Consider the following 9,506-nt stretch of genomic DNA (forward strand, 5'->3'; position numbering starts at 1 on the left):
AATAAATGTATGTATCAGTGCATGGCAGTAGGAATGTACCAGTACATAGTGTGTCTGCAAATATGACCATGTACGAGGGTGAGGGGTTAAGGGTGATCATTGCTATAAATGTGTCCGTTGTGAACAGTGAGTGTGAGCCAGGGAGGTAAATATGATCACGTCAATGTACAAGAGTGTGTGAGTGTGCATGTTTTGTGTGTGCATGCATATGTGTGTATGTGAACGGTGGAGGGCTCCAAAATAAGATGCTGAGAGACACTTCAGGAAGTGTTTCCCCTGACCCAAATCACAATATATGTCGAGTTACATGCAAGTGCCTTAGCTGCTCTCAACCTCTATCTTCTCATGGGTAAGAGAGATGATAAAAATACCTACCTCGTGCTCGTATCACTTTTATAATCAGAAACAAAAACAGCAACTATCAGATAAAAAAATACCTACCTTGCAGAGTTACTGTAGGATCAAACGGTCTCATGCAAATAAAAACGCCTAGCATAATGCTGGCAACAGTAGGTACTCAATAAATGTAAGTTATTATTGTGGCTGTCATTGAACACCCAGGAGAGACCCAGGGGCTTGCCTCTTGTTTTAGCCAGTTCTAGTTACCTTCTGTTGCTCCAGTTCTATAGAGGATCCCCTGCCAGGGCATCTCTGGAAAGCTGAATGCATCGGTATCGACAAGGCTGTAATTTCACACCTTCAATTTCACGGCCAAAAGTCTGGAGCTTCCCTCTCCATGAGAAGGCATCACAGAAACACCTGCCACTGAGTTGCAGTTCTCCTTTGTCCTGGAGGCCCAGGACAGGCTCAGTGTGAAAGAGAACTGCACTGCATATTCCTTGTTTCTTATTTGAGTTTGTTTGTTTTTCCCATGGGGTATTTTTTTTCTCTTTTGCTTGTCTGGTTTTGCCTTGGGCAATATGAGAGACATCTCTGCAACTGACAAAGAGACATAAGACCAGACAGAGAGAGGGACAGTAAGATACAAACAGATAGCTAGACTGTAGCATATAGCAACAGAAGGCCAGATGGAGGAGACGAAAGAGGAAGAAGCTGTCATGGCCACCTGAGAGGAAAAGACACAGGTAGATGATCAGAGAGGCAAGCCAAGAAATCTGAAAGAACTGGACAGGAAGAGAGAGAGGCTCAAATGGAAAAGCTGGTAGGGAACTGTCAGACACTTGAGCGAGATTAGGGAACTGTGAAATTTGGTCACTACTCCTGAAGAGCTTCAGTCTAGTTTACCTGCCAAGAGTAATATGCTAGAAACCATGCAAGACTTAGTTAAGGCAGCAGAGCAACAAGGGCTACACTACATGCTATAGACTCAGGCGTTGTTGGAGAGTTGGGGAAGGACACACCCCCTGGCTGGGTGGGAAGACAGAGGGAAGGTTCTGGAAAGTTTAAGTTAAGCCTGCCAGACCCTGAAACTGGGATGGCCAGGATAGGGGTACACTTTGAATAGGAAGGTAACATGAAGGTTATGGGGCGGTAGAAATAACAGGAAAGAATTGGTGAATTTGTCACACGTGGCTGAAATGCCACTTCACTATCAGGAAAGCAAGAAGAAAGGAAATGACAGCTTGATGGGATGCGTGCCTGTGTTATACTAAAGCTCCTAGATGACGCTTGACATTTGCAAAAGACTTGACAATGACTGTTAGCTTATTTTTCTACTCCAGGATGTAGGTCAAAGCTGTCATTTTCGTATCAGAGATGGGAAACCAAGGGCAGTGGTATAAGCCCCCAGAAAGTAGGGTCTTTGATGGCAGGAGCTCTGGTGGAAAGGTGGCATTTACCTGAATCCGGAGATCCCTAACTTCCTGGCCCGGAATCCATTACTCACCTCACACCACCACTGCTGCAGGACCTCCGATGGGCTCAGGGCTGGGAACAGCAGCTGTCACAGGGTGCAAGGACTCAGCTGCTCTCTCTTGGGGGAACCTGCCAAGAGAAGCATTGTGGGGGAGTGGGAACCTCTTTCCCCACCTGCTCCTGCTCCATCCATCTCCCCCAAACATCACACACACACACACACACACACACACACACACACACTACAGAAAATCCCTTAAGAAGGCAGAGAGTCCGAGTCAAGAAGTATAAAAAAGCCCAGGTACATCAGAGTCCAGACAGGGCACTGAACTGGGAGTTTCAAGTTGAGAACGGCTATCACTTCACCACTCTGGACCTACTTGCTACTGAGTGGACTACCCTCAGCAGCTTGCATAAGTGCTGAAAGCGCTCAGTCAAATATGACAGATGTGAAATATTTGCATATTGACAGGAGATGGTATCATCCAGTGGACAGGAGGAAGCCATGAGATGATGGCAAATGCAGGTTTGGCTCTGGTGATACCTGAGCTGCCTCAAGACCCAGCTGTTCAGCTTATTTCATCCTTAACCTCCAAGTCTCCACCATCATTTCCATTTCCCTTCTCAAAAATGTCCCTCACTGAGTTGGTGGGCAGAGCACTTTGAGGTTCCCTAACTTTCTATCATCTCAGAGCTGCAGAGGGCCTCAGCCTCTAATCCTATTTGGAACTTTCCTCTAATCTCTGCCACAGGGATGTCTTCCCTAGTCTTCTCCAGATTTCTTTGGGTGAATACATCCAGGGCTCTTTAGGAGGTCACAATTTATCCTAGCTTCCCCCAAGAAGTTTCCATGCCCAACCACAAAGAAGACAGGGTCCGTTTAACCCCTCCCTTTCCTCACAATCACTTGAGCCTCTCAAGGAGGAGACTGATATTTCCTTACAGGACCCCAAGCTCTGCAATCCTTCTCCTTCCTTCCCTGCCCGCCTCTTCTCCACAGTCTTTGTCCTCAAAGAAGAGCAGCACCTATGGGCTAACTTCCAACGGGGTCAGATCCAAGCTAGCACACGCAGAGGGTCCTAATCTGAACACGTGGATGGATGGATGGATGGATGGGTATTTTAAAGGTAGAGACAGTAAAATTGAAGCCTCGGGGAGCCAGGAAAAGCCCCATCATTCCCAATTCCCCCCTTCTAGAATAAAAAGACCAAGCCATCCCCCAGGAATGCCAGTTGCTGCTGGCAAGCCTCCCAAGCACGTCTGTCCCCTGGGGGCCCTAGCATTCCCTGGGCCCGTCCCACATGCACACTCCAGGCAGTCTTTCCAAATCCAACCCACTGCGCTGCTGAGCCGTATGCTGCCCCTCCCCCCCTGCGTGAGACCATCCTACAAGGGCATGGGGTGGGGGCGAAGGAGAGAGGGCTGCCAAAGCTCCTGAGAGGGCTCAAAATGAAGGGCCGCAGTAAGTCCCCTGCCCATCCCCTAGTGGGGAGGCACACTAGAGGACCTGGAGGAGGGCGGGGGCAAGTGCACCAGCCAGTACTAACCAAGCAGCTCCAGGTTTGTGTGCCGGATCAAGAGCTTTCCTTAGGCAGACCTCCACTTCCCTTCAGCCGCTTGTTAACTCCAGGGCAGCCTGCTTTGAGCTGACTGCACAGCTGCAGCCAATGCAGGAGCAACAGCAACAGTAGGACACAGAGCTCCACCTAGTGGTCACACTCCTCCCACCCGTCTGGAGGTTAGTGTTGGAAGTTGGGAGTGGAGGTGTCCTGTGTGTGAGCACAAATGGGGTCAGGTATGTCTGAACTGCATCCAGTACCACTTCATATTTGTGTGCCTCTACCATGTCCTCTGTGTCTGTGTGTGTGTGTGTAGTTGTGTTTATATCGTATTGCATATGCATATCAGGTCAGTACCGTATTATGTATGTGCCCTGGGCCTGTACTGTGTTGCATGTGTATTCCATCTATTCTGTGCTGTGGGGTGCCTGGGTCTAATCTGTATTGTGTATCATATGTCTATGCCACATTATGTGTATCTTCTTGTGTGTTTATACTGCTTGTGTGTGCACCTGTAGCTCAGCCTCCTACTGGAGGCAGAGGTAGAGATCAGTGGAGCCCTCGTGTGCCTACCAACACCCCAGCCTTGCTGCCATCTTCCTGCCAGCATCTGTCTGGGGATTAGGGTTGACACCTCTTTGGTGGGGGATGGAATCTGTGAATAACCACTCTCTCTACTATAGAGCGCCCCCTCCCCATGGTAGGTGCCTGGTCCAGCACTGAAAATATCTGGGAATGTTCCAGAACCTTTTTCAGGCCCAAAGAAGGAAATTGGGCACTGGGGGTGGGATGGCTTCCTCTCTTAACTCCCAACCCCAGATGGGCCTGCAGGAAGCTGCAGCCGCCTAAGTTTTTTCTCTGGGCTGTTGGAAGTACTGGACCCCTTCTCCACAGGGAGTAGTTGCAGAGCGGGTTAAACACTGACACCCCAGGTATAAGGGGAGCTCTGTCAAAGGCATTCCCATTGAGGTCACTAGAGGGCGCAATTGTGCTGATTGTCAGGGGCAATGTCTTAAAAGTATAGAAATTCAAAAAGTCCACCTGGCTCAAAGAGAGCAGGATGGAGGAAGACAGAAGAAAAAAGATACAGACCCTAAGCCAGGCCCTTCCTTCACCTTCACCCCAAGAGTCAGAGCGACTATTGGGTATCTGCCTCCACCCCAGGGTATAAGATCTGGGTGAGATTCCCCATAGCGCTTTTTAGGGGCTTGGTTGAAGTGAAAAGTAAAAAGTGTTCGTCGCTCAGTTGTGTCCAGCTCTTTGCAACCCCATGGACTGTAGCCCACCAGGCTCCTCTGTCCATGGAATTCTTCAGGCAAAAATATTGGAGTAGGTACCCATTTCCTTCTCCAGGGGATCTTACCGACCCAGGATCAGACACGGTCTCCTGCATTGCAGGCATGTTCTTTACCATCTGAGCTATCAGGGTCTTGGTTATAGGGGGAGATTCTACACGTGGGCATCTCCCCCCATCCCACCTCCTTCCCATTCATTTTAAATAAAAGTAAGGCCACACTGCTGAGAGAGATGAAATGTGTGTAGTGGTTGTGGGCTTGTTTTGTACTGTCTTCCTCTAAATTAGAGGAATGCCCAAAAGTATGATTTAAAAGGGGTAAATTGAGGGGAAGGGGCTCTCCTTGAGTGAAACTTTTTTCATTACCAAGAACAAATGGACCCACTTCCTAAAATGTTACTACCATCTTAGGAACCACCTAGTTCACCCCGGTCATTTGAAAGACAAGGAAACTTGAGGCCCAGAGAAGGGGAAGAAACTCTCAGACCAGAACACTGACTTTTGGACTCCCATGGTTTGTTCCACTCCAGCTGTTTTTCCCTTTAAAACTTCCTTCTTCGGACTTTCCTGGTGGTCTAGTGGTTATGACTTCACCTTCCAGTGCAGGGGCACAAGTTCAATCCCTGGTCGGGAAATTAAGATCCCCCATGCCACATGGCATGGACAGAAGACAAAACAACCACCAAAAAAAACCCTTCCTTCTCCAAATCCAGGACCTTCCCCACCTCAGGGCAAAACCCTGGCCTCCATCTCCACTGTGTGGTCCCCAAGATTGTCCTATTTCACTTCAGTGATCAGGCACCCAGGCCTTATCCTGGTTTCTATTCCCCACCAGGAACCTGTTCCTCTCTTTCCAGCCTTCGAGCTCTACTTCCTTTATTAAGCTTCCTGCCAGCACAGCCAGCTGTGGCTCTGCCATCTTGCCCTTCCTCACATCCCCCTGGGTGCCGTGCAGATCGCCCCAACCTGCAGATAACTGACCAACTGTGCAAACCAGACACAGATCCATTGCATTGATTAACATTTCCAATTAAACTCCGGGTCAGGCTATATTAGTGACTCCAGTAATCACCGTGGAAAGTGAAAGTCCCTCAGTCGTGTGTGACTCTGCAATCCCATGGACTATACAGTCCATGGAATTCTCCAGCCCAGAATACAGGGGTAGTTAGCCTTTCACTTCTTCAGGGCATCTTCCCAACCCAGGGATCAAACCCAAGTCTCCCGCATTGCAGGCGGATTCTTTACCAGCTGAGCCACAAGGGAAGTCCACGGAGGTAAATGCAAATACCTTCACAAGGAAGCGGGTCATTAGAGGAAGCAACACATTCTGAGAGGAAATGGAAACAGACTGCTAGACCCGAAGGTTCATCTGGTACCCCTAAAGCAGATTTGAAATATATGCCAGCCTGTCACTTGTTCGGAGGCTCAGGCTTCACACCTGAAATGGAGGACTCGGGTCCCTGGTGCCTGAAGTCTTGCCCTTGCCCGCCCCCTGCTGGAGAAGCCGAGTAGTGCCTAGTGCCGAGCTGGCAGCCGAGTTCCGCGCCCCCCTCCCCTCCAACCCCAGTCCCTGTAGAGGCAACCGCCTGGCCTCCAGCAGGTGGTGAGGTTGGGGGGGAACAACAGGGGAGCTTAAGCTGAACTCTAGATGCCTCAGCAGCTTCACTTACCTTCTAGGTCAGTGGTTTTCGCCATCCCTGGCCTGCACATGGGCCCCTGGGAAGGAGGACTTTCTTTTTGAGCATGGACGGATACATACCCCCATCCCCCAAGCAGGGGCCCCAGGCCCAGCCCTGGCCCACCCCATGTACAATCAGTCAACCTACAGTCAACCTACCGTCTGGGCCAGGTTAGAAGCTCCCTCAGTCCCTTCTGAGGCCCTGGCCCTCCACTCCCTTCTCCTTACCCAGGAGGAAGAGCCAGTTGTAGAGAGTACCCTGCTCATCATCAAATTTCTTCCCTCGACCGGACCAAAGCTACCAGCTCCTGAAGGCAGCTTACCTGAGTAGGAATGCTACTGATTCCCCAGCTATGCAAAAATTGTCCCCCTAAGTCTAGGCTAAGTCACAGGTGCCTCAGCAGCAAAATTTCCTCTACTTCACCAGGGAAATCAGGGCCTTTGGGCTCCTGGGAAAACGCTGCCTTTTTCTTCTTTCTCTCTGTGGTTTTATTCCTACCTACTCCACTGACCTTACCCACCTACTCTATCTGATTTCTAGACCTGATTTGTTTTTTTGTTTTGTTTTGTTTTTGCCTTGGCTACCCACTTTGACTTCACAGTAGCTCAGCCTCTGACCTCGTAATAACAGTCTCTGATGGGAGTAGCACCTCCCAAGCCCTGCAGTTATTCCTCAATTCCCTCTCTCCTCACATCTATCTGCTCCCCTCCCCTCAAAGACCTCAGCAAGCTGGCTTGCTCTATACTCCATTTCCGCCTCCAACTCTAAAAATCTGCTACCTGTGGGAATGGTCAGCTAGTCAGCTACTTGGAACGTCCTTAGGATGTTGTGGCCCCATGCCTGTACCCCTATCACAGGCAAACCCCCTTTTTCTGTTAGGTCTCTCCTATAAGGCCCACTTGCCTGCCTGGAGGCTTGGAGGGCCTGCTCCTTGACATCCCAAGGTCCTCCTGCCCTCGAGATCTCGCAGCTGTCAGCTTTTACCCGCGTTGTCCCAGTCTCTGGCTATTTTGCCTCTTTCATGGGGGAGGAGGGTATGATATCTGTATCAAGAAACAGAGGCTGACATGACTCTATCCAAACCTGGGCCTGTTAATCGTCTATTACCATATTAAGCCCCTTTGCCCAAAGGTGTCTTGAGAGGCCTCAAGAACCAAATCACAGACCTGCCCAATTATAACTTTGCAGATGGCCCAGTGAAAACCGCACTGACCTTTATACCTCGGTCATCCCAGAACAGGGCCACAGTGTTGTCACCAACAGGAATGGACCTCCTTCTGTTCCAACACCTCAGACAGCCATACAGTTGGCCTGGATTTGAGTCTGCAAAACCATGGGGGGAGCAAGACTAACATGGCTAAAGGCTTCCCTGCTGAAAACCAGTTTTTAAAAATAGCACTGCAGCCGCCCCCTTCATACTTCCCAAAGCCAAGCCACTCACCCTTCTCTCCTTGGCTTCTACAGACCACAGCCCAGAACCCTCAAGTCCAGAGTCTGGCACTAGATTCTGGAAGGTGGGACCAAAAAACAAAACAAAACAAAACAAGTGGGGCCTCTGGCTCCCTCCCTTCAGGCACCGCCCTCCCTCAGCTCCCCCACCCTACCCCTCCACCACCACCTGGGGACGGAGAGCCTGCCAGAACAGGAATCAGAAAGGTCCAAGTTCCCCCCTCCCAAAGTATGGCAGGTATCTTGGCAAAGCCAGTTCGCAAACTGAGGGCAAGGGCCCGGCAAGCTGAGGGGGACTGGGAACGGGGGCAGTGGACCTGGTGACCCTGCTCCCCAGACAAAGACAGAGGCCAACTGAGGGACCCTGGGCTTTCTAGGGACATTATTGCATCATTCTAGTCACCACAGGAGAAGAAAGGAGGTCTGCTCTGATTGTCCTCCTCCATCCCACCAAAAAAGGGGAGGAGGATGAAGAAAAAGAAAGGGGGAAAGGCGTCCATTTAAGAAAATCGTCACTTTTTCTCTGTGCTTCGGTCTGGCTGTTCCTCCTCCCCCGGACTTGCCGGGCCGCGGCCACACCCCCTCCCCTTGTAGAGGGTGTGTTGGGGGGGGCGGGGGGAGCGCTGCTGTCGCTGCTCCAGTGTCTGGGGAGGGAGGCGGGAAGATGGTATAAGACCTACACCCTGACGTAGCTCTGGGGGCGGATTTTGCCTCAAGCGGCCCAGGCCCCAGCAAGCGAGTCTAGGACTTGACCCAGCGAAGGGGCCCTGGTCCTCCGGGAATGGCCCCGACACACCCACTTGTCCGCGATCGCGAGCCGGGATCGTGCGCGGTGCGCGCCGGGTGTCAGGGCTCCGGGGGAGGCAACGTAGGGGACTCGAGGCCAGGGCTCCGCGACAGCGGGAGGAGGGTCCGAGCAGGTAGAAAATCGGCCCGGCCGCCTAAAAGCAGAGCCCAGCTGCCACCCCCTTCCCCAGAGCGAGCCGGGTACCATCCATCGTGGAATTTACCTGCCACTGGTCCAGCCACCCCGTCCAGACCTTGCCTCTCCCTCTGAGCGCTGGGGCTGGCTGGCGGGGCTGGGGCGCTGCAGCCCCGCGGCCGCAGCCGCAGCTCGGGCTCGGCCCGCTCTCCACCCTCCTCCCCCGGCTCTCCTCCCGCTCCTGCACACTCGTTCCGGGCAGGGGAAAGCTGGAGCCCCCCGCGCGAGACCCCAGACTGTCCGCTGCCCACAGCTGCCTGTCCGCGGTCGAGCCCTGCTCGGCAACCGCTCCCTCGCCCTGCTCCGCTATGACGTCACCCGGGCTCTGCACCGCGCGGAGGCCAATCAGAGAGGGAGCAGAAAACTAAAATCACCCTGAGTGGGCTACTGGGGACCAATCTTTTGTTTCCAGGCAGGAAGCGCCTGGGAGGAAAAAAAAAAAATGAAGGGGAGGGAACAGGGAGAGGGAAAGGAAAAGGAGATGGAAACTTCTACACTGTCAGGGTTGTCTAGACAGAGGTGGGGCCGTAGAGAAAGAGGTGCACCTGACGGTGGGAGAGGAGGGGCGTTATTGAGTATAGCTTCTTCAACTGCGCCCGCAGGAAGACTGGGATTTCAAGTACATTTTCAGGGAGGAAGTCTGTGCAGCTACACAATCACTCTTCACTGGGGGGAAATGCTTTGGATTTGGGACACCACCTGTCAGGCAAGCAGGTCACACTGATGGG

General features: G+C 51.9%; 1 protein-coding gene across 11 annotated transcripts in view; it reads right to left on the reverse strand.

The window, feature by feature from the left end:
- Positions 1 to 9,089, reverse strand: part of PAK3 (p21 (RAC1) activated kinase 3) — a 129,249-nt gene extending 120,160 nt beyond the window's left edge. Inside the window, exons 1-5 of one of the 11 annotated variants that reach the window (XM_044937500.2) lie at positions 8,807 to 9,088; positions 7,789 to 7,854; positions 7,561 to 7,670; positions 6,339 to 6,384; positions 1,847 to 1,944 (exon numbers count right to left, since the gene is read on the reverse strand). The gene's annotated coding sequence lies outside the window, so the exon portion shown is untranslated. Of the gene's footprint in view, positions 1 to 1,846; positions 1,945 to 3,362; positions 4,120 to 6,338; positions 6,385 to 7,560; positions 7,671 to 7,788; positions 7,855 to 8,806 lie in introns of those variants that run through there. The other 10 variants (XM_044937501.2, XM_025277326.2, XM_025277334.2 and 7 more) reach the window with 10 other exon arrangements.
- Positions 9,090 to 9,506: the final 417 nt, after the last annotated feature.

This window comes from Bubalus bubalis, chromosome X (genome assembly GCF_019923935.1).
Source record: "Bubalus bubalis isolate 160015118507 breed Murrah chromosome X, NDDB_SH_1, whole genome shotgun sequence".
Taxonomy (NCBI): Eukaryota; Metazoa; Chordata; class Mammalia; order Artiodactyla; family Bovidae; genus Bubalus; species Bubalus bubalis.